Here is a 19325-nt window from a genome sequence, read left to right on the forward strand (position 1 = left end):
AGGAAGCATTTTAGACTTCCCTAGCCTATTTAAATTGCCACCACTACTCCTTTTGTGCTTTGGGGCCATTATTAAGTAAAATAAGAGTTACTTGAACCCAAGCACTGGGATACTGATACTGTGACAGTAGATCTGATAACAAGATCTGACTAAGTGATTAGTGGGTGGGTAGCATAGACAGCGTGGAGATGCTGGATAAAGGGATGATTCGCATCCCGGGTGGGATGGTGTGGGACAGTGCAAGGTTTCATCATGCTACTCAGAACAATGCGTGATTGAAAACTTATAAATTGTTTATGTCTGGAATTTTTCATTTAGTATTTTTGGGCCCTGGGTGACCATGGGTAACTGAAACCGAGGAAAGCAAAACTGTGGATGAGGGGAGATCATTGTATAGATTTTTCTTGCTGCTAGAAAGAGTCGCATTGGAATAAATAGTTGCCTCTTTTTCTGCTGGACATTATCGTAGCAGCTTGTGGTATTTTGAACTGTGGCAACTAGGAAATGATGGACAGGGAGCCAGATCTCCTGTTGAAAATGGGAGAGTGCAAAGATGCCGTATGACACCCATGAACCACTGAGTTCACCAACCCAAGTTCTATCCTCCCTCAGGTTTTCTAATGTGAGACAATAGGTTTCTTATTGCTGGAGCCAGTAGACACAGGGGCCTGGATCCTGATGTGCCATACAGAGTCATGAAATTCAGGAGTCAGAGGGGAAGGAAAAGGGTAACTAATAATTTTAACAGATTGTTTTTCTATTTTTTAATTAAAAATATACAAATGTAAAAATTCAATCAAGATGGAAGTGTTAAGAATGGGAACTGAAGTCTATAATTCTCCACCTCCTACCTACATATTAATGTAATGTTAAAAAAATAGGATCAGAGTAGACATAGCTAACAGTAAAGCTCAATTCTTTGTACAAATACATGTCAGTCTACCCCATTCTTTTAAATAATATCTATAATATTCCAAAGTATAGATATGCCATAATTTTTTCAATCTAATACAGGTGGTACTTTTAAAAACGTTCATCCAGATTGGTGCAGTGGCTAATGCCTGTAATCTCAGCATTTGGGGAGGCTGAGGCTGGAGGATCACTTGTGAGGTCAGGAGTTCAAGACCAGCCTGGGCAGCAGAGCGAAACCCTATATCTACAAAAAATTAAAAAAAAATTAACTGGGCATGGTAGGGCAAGCCTATAGTCCCAGCTACTTGGGAAACATGAGCCCTGGAGGTGGGGTCTGTAGTGAGCTGTGATCACGCTACTGCACTCCAGCCTGGGCAACAGAATGAAACTCTGTCTCAAAACAAACAAACACTGTGATCCATGGGTAAATATGTTCATGAACCCTCAATCTCTGCCCTCAGTTATTTTCAGCAAGTCTCAATGTCATTCAGAGAACCATGCTCAGGCAGCAGCTATGTTGCACAGTGGACGGGACACAGGATTTGGGATCAGGCAGATTGGGGCTGGGATTCAGCCCTCCCACATACTAGCTGTGTTATCTTGGAAAGTGATTAAACCCCTTATGTCTCAGTTGTCTCATCTCTAAAAACAGATAATAAAACCTACCTCTTAATGTTGTTGTAAGAGTTAGAAATAACATATTAAAGTATCCTTTACCCAGAAAAGTTATTCAATGAACAACAGCTATTGTTTTAGGAAAGGAGCTGCCTTCATGAAATAGTTTAACTATTAACTAGTTAAACTAGTGAAATAGTTTAACTATCTTTGGTTCTTCTCACCATGAACACAGTGGACAAATATGCATGTGTACTTGTCAGTCTAAGATAATTGCTTTTTTTCTTCTTCTTTTTTTTAAAGATAGTTTGATTATATTGCCCAGGCACCCAGGCTGGTCTCGAATGCCCAGGCTCAAGTGATCCTCCAGCTCCAGCTTCCAGAATAGCTGGGATTACAGGCACAAACCAGTGTGCCCAGCAAACATAATTTCTTGAAATTACTCAGCAATTGTTCCCTAAATGGTGCAAGGTAGTACATGGAAACTAATCATCTAAATTCATCTTTGTGAATCCTGTAAAGAAGATAAACATTTAATCCCCATTTCATGGACTGCAGAGTTTGAGCAATTTATCAAATAGGCCAGAAATAGACATTATTCATGGTAAGAAGATCTCAGTAGGCTGGAATGATGGGTCCAATTAAACAAGGTGAACTATTTTAAGGAAAAAAGTAAAATTTATCTGTTTAGTTATGTTTCTTTTTTTGCATGATGCAGAATGGGAGAAATGTCACTTAATAGCAGGTATAAAAAAGGCTTAAGAGTTTTAGGTGGCTGAAGTTCAGTGTGAAGCCATAGTGTGATCCAGCTGTCTAAAGAAGCAAATATAATCTTTGTCCTCGTAAAGACAAGTAAGAAACTCAAAACGAGGAAGATAATGACTCCACTTAGTTTGCTTTTGTTAGACCACATGCTCTAACAGTGGGGATGGCAAGTAACTGGCATGTGGGCTGAGGATTGTTGCTTGAATGCCCATGACAGATACCACTAATTAACCATATTCCACTGGGTTTAGATGTAGCCTCTGAACCTCTATCAACACAGTCTTTAAGGCAGCCAATAGCTTTTGAATGAAGTTGGCATGCAAGATGAAACCTACAGGTAACCAATGGACTGTAGGTTATTCTTACCATCTCCTTCCAAGGGGGCAGCTAGTGCTTATATCATGTATTCCAACCTTTTACCAGTCACAAAAGATTGAATAGGACCCAAGGGTTGTCAGTCTACAGGCTACTTTGAAGAGCTTTATTTAAACTGAAACAAGCTTACCTCACTCTGATTCCCTCTTTGGGAAGTTTGAACTTCGGAAAAGAAGGCAAATCAGAAGGTTGGTGGCAGGCCTTGAAGCTGAACTCTTAATGGAGACCATGCTGTTGTAGAGGCCAAAAGGGAGCAGAAGGAAATCAGAAAACAGAAACAAGAATGAGGAAGCAGAAGCTATGAGGTAGAGAAAATCTACAAATGGAGAGGGGATATAGAATTGGTTGGTGGCAGCAGAAATAGTAGATGAGGCAGAGAGAGCTGAGGATGAACAGAGCCCCACTGCTAAGAGACTAACAAGAGCTCTTGTCCTCTGCGTAGAAATCCAGGTGTACTGCTATCTCTGCTCCTCCCTAGAGGCCTCATTTGCCTGGGGGCCAATCAACCTGGCCATGAATTTGAGGTTCTTTTTTTTCTTACATCCACTATAACCACCTCCTATTGCTTGAGGTAGCCTGAGGAAAATCTTTGTTCCTTGTCATCAAACATGTCTACTCAAGGTTCCTTGTCTAGTTTTGGGTGTCATATTGGTGAACTGGAGCAGGTCCCCAGGAGAGAGATTAGAAGGGTAAAGAGGCCAGGGAGCTCTCACACAGAAAGAGTTTTCAAAGGGATGAGGAGTACTTACCAAGAACAGTGGCCCTTAGAGTGTAATCACTAAGCAGCAGCAGTGGCATCTTACAGATGTAAATTTCTGGGCCCACCCCGGACCTACAGAAATTCTGGGGGTAAGGCCCTGGACTATGTGGTTTAGCAAGACCTCCATGTCTGATGCATGCTTAAGTTTGAGAGCCACTGGTCTAGAGAAGAGAAGACCCAGGCAGATTATGAGGATGATCTCCAGTTATTCGAAGGAGTCAGAAGGAGGAGGTGTGATATGATATCCTAGACGGCAGCACCAGAACCTTTGGCTGGAAAAAATGGGAGACAGATTTTAGAACAATAGAAAGAAGACTTCACAAACAGTTAAGGCTGGTTTGAGAAAGATTTGTGCCTGGTGGGTAGTGAGCTGCTTGTTTCTGGGGGAGTTTAAGAAAGGATTGCATGACCAACAGTTGGTAGATATTGCAGAGGTCTGTGAAGTACACAGGAGAAGAGGAAACTGAAAGAGGAAGCATGCATTAGGAAGGCTCTGCAAATCAGGAACAGCAATTGAGGACTGGCATCCAAGAGCTCTCTCATCACTATGATAACAGTGGGGGTGGGGGTGGTAACAAGCTAATTGTGTTTATAAACCTCAGCTGGGGCTTGTTTCTGGTCACTTTCCTGAGTTAAAGGTGAATCCAGGATCCTGGTCTCTGCCATGCAACAAATCCTAATTCCTGGGACCAGGATCCTATTTTGAAATTGCTTATATTCCTACCTCTAGATTCTAGCTCCTCATTAAACTCTCTTGAGTAGGGTAGAAATTCCAATATGGGGAAACAGGTGGAGGAAATCTGATGATCAACCCAAACACCTCAGGACAGGAAGCTGCATCTAGAGTAATGAATACTAATATCAAACCCACATATTGCATTTGGTGGGTAAAAGTGTGAGCGGTAGAAACAGAAGGCTGGATATCATCAACTGAAGAATGAGGAGGTTCATAAATTTGGAAAGGAGAGCTTTATTTCTCATAAAGGATTGCAGCCTGCAGGGTTGCCATTCTGACAGGGTGGGAATCATAGTCTCTGGTCAGAAGCCCAAAACAGATACTCTGAGGGTGGGGCAAATGGAATAGAAATTTATGCTGAGCAGAGTGGTCGAATATACATATTCAATAAGCTATCAGAGGAATCATGAATATTTATGAAGGAGAAATATGCACACATGCAATTGAGCTTCATCCCCCTGCATGGGTCCCATGTACAAAAAATGATGGTGTTAGCATGATCTAAGGGTGGAGTTTTTGGCCCTTTGACATCAAAAGGTGAAGCAGACAGGAAAACCCTTACTGTGCATTCTTTGTAGATTGGCCAGAACCACCCTGTTGTCGGTGGTCTCTTATCAGGCAAAAAAGGAGAGGCAGCATTAGGCAGTAGGCTGATACCAGTGGCGGAGTCTTTTGAAAGGGCTGCTTTCTTTTTAAAATATTTTTAAATGTATTTTTTTGTTTTCAATAGGTTTTTGGGGAACAGGTGGTGTTTGGTTATGTGAATAAGTTCTTTGGTGGTGATTTGTGAGATTTTGGTGCACCCATCACCAAGCAGTGTACCCTGTACCCACTGTGTAGTCTTTTATCCCTCACCACCCCACCCTTTCCCCTGAGTCCCCAAAGTCCAATGTATCATTCTTATGCCTTTTGTTGTTCTCATAGCTTAGCTCCCATATATGAGTGGGAATGTACAATGTTTGGTTTTCCATTCCTGAGTTACTTCACTTCATCCAGGTTGCTGCAAGTGCCATTGTTTCATTCCTTTTTATGGCTGAGTTGTATTCCATGGTGTGTGTGTGTGTGGGGGTGTGTGTGTGTGTGTATATATATATATACACACACACCATATTTTCTTTGTGCACTTCTTGTTGGTTGATGGGCATTTGGGCTGGTTCCATATTTTTGCAATTGCAAATTGTGCTGCTATAAACATGCGTGTGCAAGTATCTTTTTCATATAATGACTTATTTTTCTCTGGGTAGATACCCAGTAGTGGGATTGCTGGATCAAATGGTAGTTCTACTTTTAGTGCTTTAAGGAATGGCCACACTATTTTCCATAGTGGTTGTACTAGTTTACATTCCCACCAACAGTGTAAACATGTTCCCTTTTCACCACATCCACACCAACATCTATTTTTTTTTGATTTTTTGATTATGGCCATTCTTGCAAGAGTGAGGTGGTATCCCACTGTGGTTTTGATTTGCATTGCCCTGATCATTAGTGATGTTGAGCATTTTTCCATATGCTTTTTAGCCATTTGTATATCTTTTTTTGAGAATTGTCTATTCATGTCCTTAGCCCACTTATTGGGATTGTTTGTTGTTTTCTTGTTAATTTGTTTGAGTTTGTATCAGTTTGTTTTCACGCTGCTGATAAAGACATACCCAAGACTGGGACGAAAGAGGTTTAATTGAGCTTACAGTTCCACATGGCTGGGGAGGCCTCAGAATCATGGCAGGAGGTGAAAGGCACTTCTTACATGGTGGCAGCAAGAGAAAAATGAGGAAGAAGCAAAAGTGGATACCCCTGATAAACCCATCAGATCTCATGAGACTTATTCACTATCATGAGAATAGCATGGGAAAGACTGGCCCCCATGATTCAATTACCTTTCCCTGGGTCGCTCCCACTACACGGGGAAATTCTGGGAGATACAATTCAAGTTGAGATTTGGGTGGGGATACAGCCAAACCATATCAGAGTTCTTTATAGATTCTGGATATTAGTCCTTTGTCGGATGTATAGATTGCGAAGATTTTCTGCCACTCTGTGGGTTGTCTGTTAGCGCTGCTGATTATTTCTTTTGCTGTGCAGAAGCTCTTTAGTTTAATTAAGTCCTATCTATTTATTTTTGTTTCTGTTGCGTTTGTTTTGGGTCCTTGATCATGAAGTCTGAAAGGGCTACTTTCTGTTAAGCCCTTAGGGAAGAAAGGCTAATGATGGTTAATGAGGGAGGGGGTATAACGATGTGTATCTGAGTCTCCTATCCTGTCATGGCTGAGAACTCAGTCTTCAAGTTTACTCTGGGATCCCCTTGGCCAAGAGATTGTCCGTTCAGTCAGTTGGTGGGGGAGGGGGCTTTGAATTTTATTTTATGATATATAGTTGCATGACCTTGAGAAAGTTGCTTTTCTCTGCCTTATTTTCCTTGTCTCTTAAGATGAGACTCACATTAGTTGCTACCCTAGAGGACTGTTTTTGGATTGAGACAATAGCATTGTGCCCAGTACATGTTAAGCACTCAATATCATTGCTATTGTTGTTTTATCTCAATGAACTTCTAAAGTGCCTCTAAGGAGGGTAGAATAGGTATTATTAACCCCATTTTACAGCCTCAGAAACTGAGGCAAAGGATATTTAAGACTCAGTATGACATCATACTGCTTCACTATTGCTGGCAGGATAAAACTAGGACTTAGTTTTCCTAACTTCACGTGGACTGGACAAGGGACAGGTTCTGTATGTGTGTTCTAGAAAGGGGGACAGAATTTATTTTTTGAAAAGGCAATATAAGCACATAAGTAAAATTCTACAAGAAGGTGTGTGGTGAAAAATAAACCTCCTTCCTATCCCCTTCATCTCCAGTTCTTTGGTCCCTTTCTGTTGACAGATTCTGTGCAAGTTCTTTGGTCCCTTTCTGTTGACAGATCCTGTGCGTCTTTCAGGAGCTGTTTCATGCAAACACAAGCCTTGTGTGTGTGTGTGTGTGTGTGTGTGTGTGTGTGTGTGTGTGTGTGTATCCCAGGGGACTGTTTCTACAAAAGGCCCCTTCCTGCTCCTGTCCCTAATCCAGGTGTGTGTGTGCGGTGTATATGTGTGTGGGGTGTGAGGGGTGTGTCTGTGTGCATGTGTGTGTATGGTGTACGTGTATGGGGTGTAAGGTGTGTGTGTGGTGTATGTGTGTGGGGTGTAAGGGGTGTGTGTGTGTGGGTGTGGAGTCTGTGTGTGTACGTGTGTGTGGGGTATGAGGGTGTGTGTGTGGGGTGTGAGGGGTGTGTGTGTGCGCATGTGTGTGTATGGTGTACGTGTGTGTAGGGTGTAAGATGTGTGTGTGTGGTGTATGTGTATGTGGGGTGTAAGGGGTGTGTGTGGGGTGTGTGTGGGGTGTGTATGTGTGTGGAGTCTGTGTGTGTGTGGGGTGTGAGAGGTGTGCGTGTGCAGTGTGTGTATGTGTATGTGAGGTGTGAGGGGTGTATGTGTGTGTGTGGGGGGTGTGTGTATGTGTGTGGTATGTGGGGTGTGTGTGACATGTGTATTTGCGTGTGTGGTGTGTGTGGGGTGTGAGGGGTGTGTGTGTGTGGTGCATGTCTGTGTGTGGGGTGTGAAGAGTGTGTGTGTTAGGTGTATGTGTGTGTGGTGTATGTATGTGTGGGGTGTGATGGGTGTGTGTGTGGTGTATGTGTGTGAGGGGTGTGTGTATGTGCGTGTGGTGTCTGTGTGTGTGCGGTGTCTGTATGTGTGGGGTGTGAGGGGTGTATGTGAGGTGTGTGTGGTGTATTTGTGTATGAGGTGTGAGGGGTGTGTGTGTGGTGTGTGTGAGGGGTGTATGTGTATATGTGCATGTGGTGTGTGTGTGGTTTATGTGTGTGTGGGTTGTGTGTGTGGGGTGTGTGGGGTGTGAGGGGTGTGTGTGTGGTGTATGTGTGTGAGGGGTGTGTGTATGTGTGTGAGGGGTGTGTGTATGTGTGTGCGGTGTCTGTATGTGTGGGGTGTGAGGGGTGTGTGTGGGGTGTGTGGGGTGTATTTGTGTATGAGGTGTGTGGGGTGTATTTGTGTATGAGGTGTGAGGGGTGTGTGTGTGTGTGGTGTGCGTGAGGGGTGTATGTGTATATGTGCATGTGGTGTGTGTGTGGTTTATGTGTGTGTGGGGTGCGTGTGGGGTGTGAGGGGTGTGTGTGCATGCATGTGTGTGTATGGTGTACATGTGTGGGATGTGTGTGTGTGCGGTGTGTGTGTGTGGGGTGTGTGTGCGTGGGGTGTGTGTGGGGTGTGTGTGTGGGGTATGTATGGGTGTGTGTGTGGGGTGTGTGGGGTATATGTGTGTGTATGTGTGTGTGGGGTATGTATGGCAGGCCCAGGCCAGTGCTGTTTCCCTGATTTCTTAGACCCTTTTCTCAGAACCTTGGAGTTCCTGACTGTGTGAGAAGGCATAGGCAGGTGGCCTGGTGGTGTGAACACTGGACCACTGTCCCTTCTCTTCCCCTGGCTTTTATCTCCTTCTTAAGATGCTGTCATTTTCCCGGCGGTCCTGACCTTCCTGGGGAATACTGATGGGAAATCCCAGGTCCCAAGCTGCCGACTGTCAGGCCTGGAGCACAGGACAAGGTCCCAGGGGTGCAGGTCACAGGCCCAGGGACCCTGTCTCTTTGGCTCTTCCCTTCTCTCCTGGGGCCTCTGCTCACCTGGCTTCTGGGGAAATGTCAGACATGTTCAGCTTCAGTAATCCTGCCACTTTCCCAGCCATGAGGAAAAATCTTTGTGTTTATTATTATTATTGTTACTACTATTATTTAACATCTAGAAGCTTTTCCCTGACAAACAAAAAGTGGCCTTGGCTGCCTGCTACCTTGGCCAGGAGATAAGGGACAGGGCAGGCTGAGAACACAAGTCCTTTTTGGGGTCTGCTTGGTGTGTGGTGAAGTCAGGGGAAGAGAAGGGACAGTGGCCCAGTGTTAACAGCAGCAGGCCACCTGCCTGTGCCTTCTCACACAGAGTCAGGAACTCCAAGGTTCTGAGAAAAGGATCTAAGAAAGCAGGGAAACAGAACTGGCCTGGGCCTGCCATACATACCCCCCACACACATACACACACATAAACCAGCAGTGAAGGCAGTGCAGAAGAGACCACCTCCTGTCAGAGCCAGTCCCCACAAGCGTGTAGGCATCACAGCAGAGTTCTGGGCTCTCCGGCTGCTGGTTCCTCCAGCTTTCGCTTCTGGTTTCCCTCTTCCCTGGCCTGGGAATGTAGAAGGGTGCAGGGTGAAAGACTTGGTCTTCTACCGCATGGATTCTCTGAGCTGCCCCAGCAGGACCGTGACTCTCTGAAGCCTGAAACGATTTGAACAGCCCCCTGTCAGGCAGCTCCTCACTGGCTGGTGTTGGCTTGAACATGTCAGTCATGGAGAACTCACCACTTCCTGAATCTCTCCATTTCAGTCTTGGATGGTTCTAGAGAGAGGAGCAGAACTGGAATATGTGGCTACAGCTATGTGAATTGACAGCTTCTGGGCTTTGAACCGCAAATTCCTCTTTCACTTAAAAATCCTTTGGGTTCTTGCCCTTTGTGTCTCTAGCTCTTGGGACATTTTTCTCAGGGACAGGCTTCCAGTGTCACGTGTAACACTTGAGTGAGCTGGGCCTGTTGTTCGTGGGAAGGGGTGTAAGTGTAGGGGAAATCCATTTGTCACAAGAGAGAATCAGGTAGGGGAGGGACAAGGTGACTTCTCAGGTTCTGTTCTTATGCATCTGGACTCCTACCTTCCCTCACTCTATGAAGAAGCTGGAGAGTTCGTCATTCTTGGACCTTTCCCTCAGTGCAAGGAAAACAAGTTGGAGAAGTGACAGTGTCCTGGGATGAGCCCAGCAGCTTTCTTTCCTTTCTCACTCAGCCTCTGTCTCTCTCCCCACAACCGTTTCCTGCCTGGGGCGGTACAGCCAGCAGCCAGTGCGCCTAAGCCCTGTTATTTAAAATTCAGCCGTCACCATGGCAACCTGCATCTTGCTCCATTTCAACCAGAGATACAAAGAAGCAGTGAAAGGGAAAGTTTAATAATGTTTTCTTTTTTTAAATTTTTTTATGAATCTCACTGACTGTCCATCTTTTTGTGAAATAGAAATGTTCCATTTTAGTGGCATTACCAAAATGTCATTCGTTTTCATGCCCCATGGCTTCTGGAGGGTCAAAGTCATCATTTGCTTTCTAGGGCTGCTGCTGTCACCCCGTTTCCCCCTTCAGAATGAATGACGAGTGTTCTTCCGCATTTAGGCTTTTTGAAAGATTTGGGGTTGGACTAACTTTAGAGAGTGTTTATGGCTTTATTCTCCCTTCCATTTCCCTGGTATCAAATCTCGGAGTCACGGCAAGGTAAAAAAAGCTAGAAGAGTCTTTAAAGCTCACTGACTCTGGGGTGCCATTTTTGTTTCAGTGTGTGTAGTACCTCTTCCCCAGCATTCTGAGAGTGCTTCCTCATTACTGTCATGGAGCTTGGCCTCTGAGTGGTGTTTCTGTGATTCACGTGGAGCCAAGAATTTCCCCTAACCACTGTGACTGGCTCATGATGAGTATATGGCCCAAAAGGTATGGCTGAGCCACAGTTCTGGGTCTGAGAGAGAGCCTCTTTATTTTTCTGCTGAGGGGATGAAAGCCTGGAGCTGCCAGAGACCCTCACAGAGAAGGAACTTGCCTACAAATGGAGTGAACACAAAGGGAAGCAGAGCTGATGGATGGAGAAGAGAAACCAGGCTTGGATGACGTTGCTTGATATCTTAGATCGACGCAACCCCGAATCCATGGCTTTGCAGTTTGATGAGCAATATATTCCACTTTTTTACTTTAAGCCAGCTTCAGCTGGGGTTTCTGACACCAGAACACCACAACTTTGATGTTACATACCTCAAGCTCCTTCTTTTACAAATGAAAGCATGGAGACCCAGTGCAGGGAGGTCGCATCCAAGGTCACACAGAGAGGCAGCTCTGAAGGTCAGGTCTCCTGATGTCCTCAAAGCCTTTCAATCTGCCGTCCTTCGGTCCTCTGTTTTCAGGCAGATTCTGTTACCTTTGCAGGGACAAAAGCTGAGCCTATGGATGCTCATGATCAAAAAGTGTAATTACGGTAAAGACCCTTGCTCAACTACTCACCCCAGGGTGAGGGTGAGCATTTGGGGTGATGTCCCAGGAAAGTGTCCACCCTCGGCTTGTACAAGGAAAGCACTCACAGTTGGCTCTGCATAGCCCTGTAGACAGACCTTAGGTACAGTGTGCCTGTTTTCTTCATTGAGACAAGAACTGTTTGTTCAGTCTGCAAACAAATGTCACACATTCAACCAACACTTACAATTTTATTAATTTAATTGAACAGCATTAATTGAGGGCCTCCTATGTGCTAATCACTGTTTTGGGGGCACAGATTCAATGGTCAATAAGGGAGGCTCGGTGCCTAAACTGATAGGGCTTATATAATGTACTGTGGACATGAAAATAACCAGAGATACATAAAACTAAGGACTTTGAAAAAGTTTTATGCTGGGAAATTTCCCCATACCATGAGAGCATAAGACGAGGGCCCATCTCATTTTCAGATTTGGAAGGAGCCTTGAGTTGAGATGGGCAGAAGGAGCAGGAGTTAGCTGAGCAAAGGCAGGTGGGGTTGGGGACAAGGGGACTGAACCTTCAAAGCTGGGAAAAGGGGAAGGCAGGACTTTGAATTAATTAATGCCAGTGTTGGCAGGGGGCACCATCCGCCAATGTCCTTCTCTTTTGCCACTTTAAGTCTTTCTGTTCCTGCCCTATAGATTCTCTGAGCCCCCTTATTCCAATGACTCCCTAAGTCAGTTATATAATCTATTTTCCAACCCAGGACCTTGGATGCCAAAGTTAAGATCTGTTTCGGGCTAAAGACTAGATAGTAGCGTTTTTGTGTGTGAGACTAAACATCATTCCCATGATAACGAGGTCTGCTTTTAAAGAGAAAGATGTGGGTTGCCTTTATCCTTCCTGAAAAGTGCTATATCTTCTCGAATCTAACTTCCGTTTGATTTGTTGTCTGCTGGTGAATGTGACTGTAGTAAAGTTTATTGCCACTAGAGGGCAGAAACACCAAGGCAAAGGACTGAGAAGCATGAGACCAGGGCTATGTAGTCTGCAGGCACACCCAGATAACCCGATAGGGTTTGCACTGGTGTGGGACGTGTCAAATTCCAAGTCCAAACTCTGCGTGTCTCAATTCAGATACATCGTCTACACACTCAGATGATTTCATTCTGCATACTGTAATCACTATAGATGCTGGTGCCAGCAAAGAAAGAATAAAAAAGGACTTTTGGTGGGGGAGGTTCCTGCTGTTTATAAAACAACGAAATAATGTGTTGAATTTCACCTTAAAGCGTCCTTTAAAATGTCCCCAGGAGTCAGAGGACTCCAATGTTGGTTCTTAATGTGCTGTGTGACCTTGCTTAAGAAATGAAACTCCTCTGGGCCTAAATTGCCCCTTCGTAAAAGGATAACATGGTGATGTGAAAAGACTCTTCTGATTCAAAGAAGAGAAGTGGTAAAGATGATTGAGACTGGAGAACTGCCCACTTAGATGCCTATTTGTGATTTGTGTGATTTCTAATTCTGGGGGCTCTTCATACTGAGGGAGCTTTATTTTCCTGACTCATACTTTTTTTTTTTTCATTTCAGTAGTTGAGTATACTTTAACAGAAAGGAATGAAGAGCTAAGGGTGGAATTTTGGCAGGTGGTGAAGGAGGTACTGTTGGTTCTTTCAAATCACACCATGACAGTCAGTATTCTCTTTGCCTTTGATGAGATGAGACTGATATGGGAGACTTGGTGAATATCTGTGAGAGTTACGTGTCTCCCTGAAACTCAGATTAAACCCTCCATTATCCTGGAATCCAGAGCCTTATTGTACTAGCTCATGAGCCTGTCAGCTTGAGAATAAGTAGGATGGAAACAGGACTGCTCTGGGAATGAGGGATGATATATAATGTTTTTCCTGCCGCATCATTCTAGAATGATGGACTGTCTCTGGGAGGCTAGGCCCCAACAAGAGGTGGAGCTTCTGCCTAAAGCCACCATCTTTTTTGAAGAGTGTCCCCCCAGGTGACTGGGTCTCTAAGGACCTAAGCTCCTCTTGGTACTCCTCTTGCTGCCTCAAGCTAGGGAAAGATGGTGGTTTGGGCTCTACCTTCATGTATTTGGGCATGAAACACCATGAAGATAAGAAACCAAAACAAAGCAAAACAAGCCACAACACAAATCCTATATAAAAACCTCCTTTCTCTGGCAGTCCCAGTTTCTGGGGTTCACATTCCCAGAGAAGTTAGTCCCAAAAGACAGAGGGAGAGAGGTCAGCAGGAGTGAGATGAGGCTCTGCTTGGATTCCCCTTCCTCTCCAGACCTTTGTGGACCACCCTCCAGCTCTCTGTGGTCTTTCTCTCCCGTTCCACGGCTGCCTGATTGATGGTGAAGGGCTGCTCCATGCTGCTGCTGCCATTCTCACTTAGGAAGAGATTATAAATGCCTTCAGTCTCAATTAATATAGATTAGCACCATTTTCCCCCCTCTACAGATTATTTTAATGGAAGTTCATTTTTTTGTTGGGTGGCATCAGCACCACCCTTTTTTTTTTTTTGTTTTGTTTTTGAGACAGAGTCTTGCTTTTGTTGCCCAGGCTGGAATGCAATGGTGCGATCTCAGCTCACTGCAACCTCCACCTCCCGGGTTCAAGCAATTCTCCTGCCTCAGCCTCCCAAGTAGCTGGGATTATAGGCCAGTGCCACCACGCCCAGCTAATTTGTGTATTTTTAGTAGAGATGGGGTTTCACCATGTTGGTCACGCTGGTCTCAACCTCCTGACCTCAGGTGATCCACCCGCTTTGGCCTTTCAAAGTGCTGGGACTACAGGCGTGAGCCACTGCGCCCGGCAGCACCACCATTTGTAATGATTGCAGAGTGTTCCATTGTGACAGCTCCACGATTTCCTTAACCGTCTGCTCCCCACTGATGCTGCATGGCCTGTCTGCATCTTGTCATGGGTAAAATCACAAGATCTTAGGGATCATACTCTCTGGACAGGCTTTTCGTTTTACAGAGAAGGGAGATGGCTTTGAGCTAATGGCAGACTAGGACTAGAATCCAGGTTTTTGGATTTCCCACCCGCTGCCATTTTCACTCTGCCAGGCTTATTGAGGGTAGGCATAAAGGAAAGACAAAGGGACCTCACAATCCTATGTGCTGGGCAATTTGCAGACAATGAACACAAATGTCCCCTTACACATTTTTGTATTCTCTTCCATGCTTCTACCAGTAAGTGTCCAAAATACCGTTCCCCCGCTGATTGCCTGTTGGACACATTTGGTCTGACCCTCCTTCCTGTGCCCCAAAGCAGCATTTAAAACTCCTCCATACCCTCTCCCAGTTCTGTCCCCTCTCTGCATCCCCCAGGGATTAAATTTCCCAAGGGCAATTGCCATACAGAGGCAGCAACCCAGTCACAAGATGGCTAAATATAACTGTGCAGACTGCAAATAAGCCTCCGGGATCATCTGCTCCTTTGTTTAGCTTATTATCCTCCCAAATCAAACTCCAGAGGAGGCTCGTGCATCGTCCATGCTGGGCAGGACCCGTCGGGTGGGTGTTTGTGTCCGACAGGAAAAACCAAACAAACGCAACTCTGCTGTGAGCCGAGTCATTCCTCTTCCCCAGTGGAGCAGGGCCTGCTTTTTAGATAAAGCTGACAATCCCCGGGTTTTGATTTCCAGAGCAAATCACTGAGAATCACATCAATATTGGGAACAGATGCAACAGTCTGGCCGACCAGCTGTGTGCAGTCAAGCAGCCAGGGATGTGGAACCAGGAACAAAGAGGTGCTGGCACTGGAATGTGCTTCATCTCCGCCGTCTCTGCCTCCCTAAGGGAGAAATGGACCATGTGGTGGGCAGGGGCATCCAGGGTCCTGGGCTGTGCAGGCAAACCAGAACTGGAGATACGGAGACAGTCACCCCCAGAGACACAGGTTTGTAGGTGGCAATTCTGATCCATTAGTGATGTCTGATGTGGACCCCGGTCTGGTGTAACAGGCATGCTCTATATTTCATCTGTGTTTTAGATAAAACCAGTATCAGTACGTAGGATTTCATAGAGGGTAGGGTGGATCTGGGTCTCCATGAAGCTCCAGGCTTAACTGAAGCCCAAAGCTGTCCCTCAAAGAGGACTGTTTTTTTCCCAGAGACTGGAGGTCTACTTTGAATCTTGGATGGTAGCGGGGACAAGGAACAGGGAACAACCTGTACTTGGAAAGGACCTGGAGTTTGATTTCTATCATGAAAGGGCACTGATGATGTCCATTGCTCATCAAATGGATACTTTTCAATATTTATCCTAAATAAATCCTTATCAGCACTTGATGCTACTGGCCAGTTCTTCCCTCCATTGGTTGAGATATGATTCTGCCTTTTCTTCTGTCTCTCGTCTCCCCTCTGTTTCTCTGGAGGTTCCATCCTCCTCTGCCATTAAATATCAGGATTCCTTCATGCTTGGCCCCAGGCCCACTTCTTCTTCCACCCGGTATTCTTTCCCTAGGCGATCTCTTCCAGCCCATTGCTTCCATTCCCACCCACATGCATATACTTCTTTTATATCTTGAGCCACGCATACCTCTCAGCTCCAGTGGCCTCTCGGCCACCTTGACTTGGATGTCTCTAACTCACCCTGTTGGGAAGTGAGTACTGTGATCTTCCATCTCTGCCTCACCTACCTGAATCTCTTCTAGTGTTTCCAGTCTCAGAGGACGACACCACCATCCAGTTAAATAAGCCAGAAACCTCACCTGAATACCTCTCTCTCTGTTTCCATGTCTAATCCATCATCTAGCCTTGAGGGTTTTACTTCATACTTATTTTTGAATCTGTCCACTTTTTCCTTTCACAATCACTATCCTAGTTCAAGCTACTATCACTTCTGGCCTGGACTAAAAATGGGCCCAAACCTCCTAATTCTTTTTCTTAAATTCATTCCAGCTCCCAAGTAGTCAAAAAAGGTCTTTGTCAAAAGGTAGATTGAATTATCTCTCTCCCTCACCCCTGTGTCTCCACTCTGACACTTGCTTCTAGTTTTCTGTGGTACAGGTTGAGTGTCCTTTATCCAAAATGCATGAGACAAGAAGTGTTTAGTATTTCACATTTTTTGGATTTTGGAATATTTGCATTATATACTTACCTGGTTGAACATACCTAATCCAAAAATCTAAAATCTGAAATGCTCCAATGAGCATTTCCTTTGAGTGTCATGTTGCCACTCAACAACTTTCAGATTTCAAAGCATTTTGCATTTTCCCATTTGAGATGCTTAACCTGTACTTCAGGACAGCTAAAACCCTGACATTCACGTGGTGCTCCCACTTTCATAGCACTTTTGCTTTTTGTGATCTCATTTAGTTCTCAACTAGCCCGTGAGTGAGTCACTGTCATCACATTTTAAGAATCTTATCTGTTTTCCTTGAAAACGGTGGCTGAGAGGTGAATTAGCACTTCGAAGGTCATCCAAGTGATTAGTGAGACAGCCTGATTCTTCTGACTCTTCAAACTAACCTCATTTGTTTTTCCTTGCTAAAAAGAAGATTTTTGATTACACAGATGCTCTTCAGTGTCCCTTCTAGCACTCACAGTCTGTGATTCTGTGGTTTGCAGGGTCCACTGGGAAGCTGCAAAAACATTTCAAAGAGAATTTTACAGGTGAGGTGGAGAGAAAAGGTTCGAAGTCAAATTCATCTTTCTTCAGACTGAGCTTTGGATCTGAAATGCAGGGACAACAGATCAATTCTCTCTCTCGTGGCTTCTCCTACTTTGGACTCTCCATGACTATGAATGGAGTTTGGGTCAGAGCTTGATGGTTACAGGAGAAGGACTGAGGGGTTTTAGTCTTGCTGGGGAAAAGACTGAACTTGGGAGGAATGGAAACCCTCAGTGTTTTGACACAGTGGATAATGAGTATTGAAAACAATCCACTGTGAATGAACCCTTGTGACAACTTGAAATAAAAGCAGGTAAGCCATAGGAATGAAGAATTTGAAGGAAGAAAGAATCAAATCAATAAACAACCAGTAATTCCAGATTCCCAAATATGATCTGTACAGCTGACATCTGAGAACAGACCAGAAGCTTCTGTACCTAATATAGATTGCTGCATCTTTTGTTAGTATGTATGAATTAAAGACTCTTCAAGCGGCAGAAGATTGCTACTGAACTGAATGAACAAGAAGGACTCTTTTTGATGAGTTGGCCTTTCTCTGTGAACTTTTCATTAGGCTATAAACAAAAATACAGACATTTCCTTATCATGGACATAAATATGATAAATTGCCAATCTATGGACCATGTAGAGTAGAGATGATAAATAAGGTTTATTTCCCATGGTATCTCTGATTGTTTGCTCAGTGTCTTGAATACTAGAAACAGAAAGATGTGAAAGCCAAATGTGGTCGTAATGGGAAACTGTGTGATAATCGATTAATAATGTCTGTCATGGCTGAGGAGTGACACAGTGGGAGTGCGAGTACTGATCTGGAACAGTGCTACTCAAAGTGTGGTCTGCAGATGGGTTTAAGTGTGCAAAATATGTGTTACCCATGATGAAATGAGTACAGAAATGAAAAATAAGTATTTAGAAACATTTATAGCAATTTGACATTGCTGTCACATCCAAGCATATACTTTTGGTATTTTATAAAACATTTTTCTGTGATGGCTTGAAAATAAAAGTAAAACTCAGCCCTTGACCAGCGGTAGCTTGGAAAGCACTGACGTATAGGACTGTGTTTGGTTCCTGTGAAAGACTTTGAAATGTCCTGGACTTGGGGAGCTTAGGAATGCATTCACAGGGAATCATTCACTAAGCATGGGTGTTTGCCAGTTTTCACCCTTTTACTTGGTGGAAGGATTAAGATAACTACTCAGAGACTGCCAAAAATACCTTCCCTGCCTCTACCTGTTCCCACTTTCCATTTATCCTATAAAGCCTGCATTAAGATGGATTCCTTCCATTAGTGTGTCAGTGAGGCCAGCAAAGAGGTTGTGCCATTAAAAGTACTGAAGGGTGATCACAAAGACGTGTCCAACATCCAGGTTGAACTGGCCCGGGTGGCCACTGGGGTCATGCATTAATTCACCCATTCATTTGCCAGTTCATTCATACTCATTCATTCTGGCATTCAACAACTCTTTTTGGAATGTCAGCAATGTGTGTCACAGTGCGAGGTACTGGGGATATGATGATGACCAAGAGAGACAGGTTCTTTGCCTTCATGAAAATGACAATCTAGGAGGGGAGACAGATAGTAAATCAATAATGTGTATAAGTAGTGATATAAATCCTGGTAGGTGCTCCAGTGGGGAAGCATTGGTTGCTCTGAGATCATTTCGCGGGGGTCTTATCTTAGCCGGGGCATCTTGGAAGGGCCCCTGAAGTGACAGTCTGTCAGTGTGCCTCGTCCATGGTGAGTGACCAGAGAAAAAAGACTGGATGGTGGGGTGGGAGGAGGGAGAGCATCGGGATAAATAGCTAAGCATGTGGGGCTTAATACCTAGGTGATAGGTTGTTAGGTGTGGTAAAACACCATGGCACATGTTTACCTATGTAACAAACCTGCACATCCTGCACATATATCATGGAACCTAGAATAAAATAAAATAAAATTTTTTAAAAAAGAAAAAAAAAAAAACTCGAGATGATCCTGGAGAGGTGGACAAGGGAATGATGGTGCCAGGCCTTGCAGGCTGCAAGAGGAGTGGTAGGAGCCCGATGAAGTCACAAGTATGGTGCAGGCATGGTCCCTGCTCTCAGAGGCCATCAGTCTGGGAGAAAGTTACCTAAGCAAGTAGCTGTGATATAATGTGATCTGAGTTTTACAAAGGTGTACTTATAGGAGGGAAACAATAAGGTTAGGGAACAGAAATGATTTAACAAAAGAAATTTCACCTTGTCACTCTCCTGCTTAAAACGCTTTTGCAGCTGCATGTTGTTTTTGGAATACAGACCCAATCTTTTCACGGGGCCCACACATCACCCCCACCCTCCCCTGGGGATGCTTCTTTCATCAGGCTCTTCTACAGCTTTCTCTGCTCCCGCTGTCCTGATTGGTCCTTCTTTTTAAATTTTTTTTATTTTAAAAATTATTA

This window comes from Pongo pygmaeus, chromosome 4, assembly GCF_028885625.2.
Source record: "Pongo pygmaeus isolate AG05252 chromosome 4, NHGRI_mPonPyg2-v2.0_pri, whole genome shotgun sequence".
In the NCBI taxonomy this organism is placed as follows: domain Eukaryota; kingdom Metazoa; phylum Chordata; class Mammalia; order Primates; family Hominidae; genus Pongo; species Pongo pygmaeus.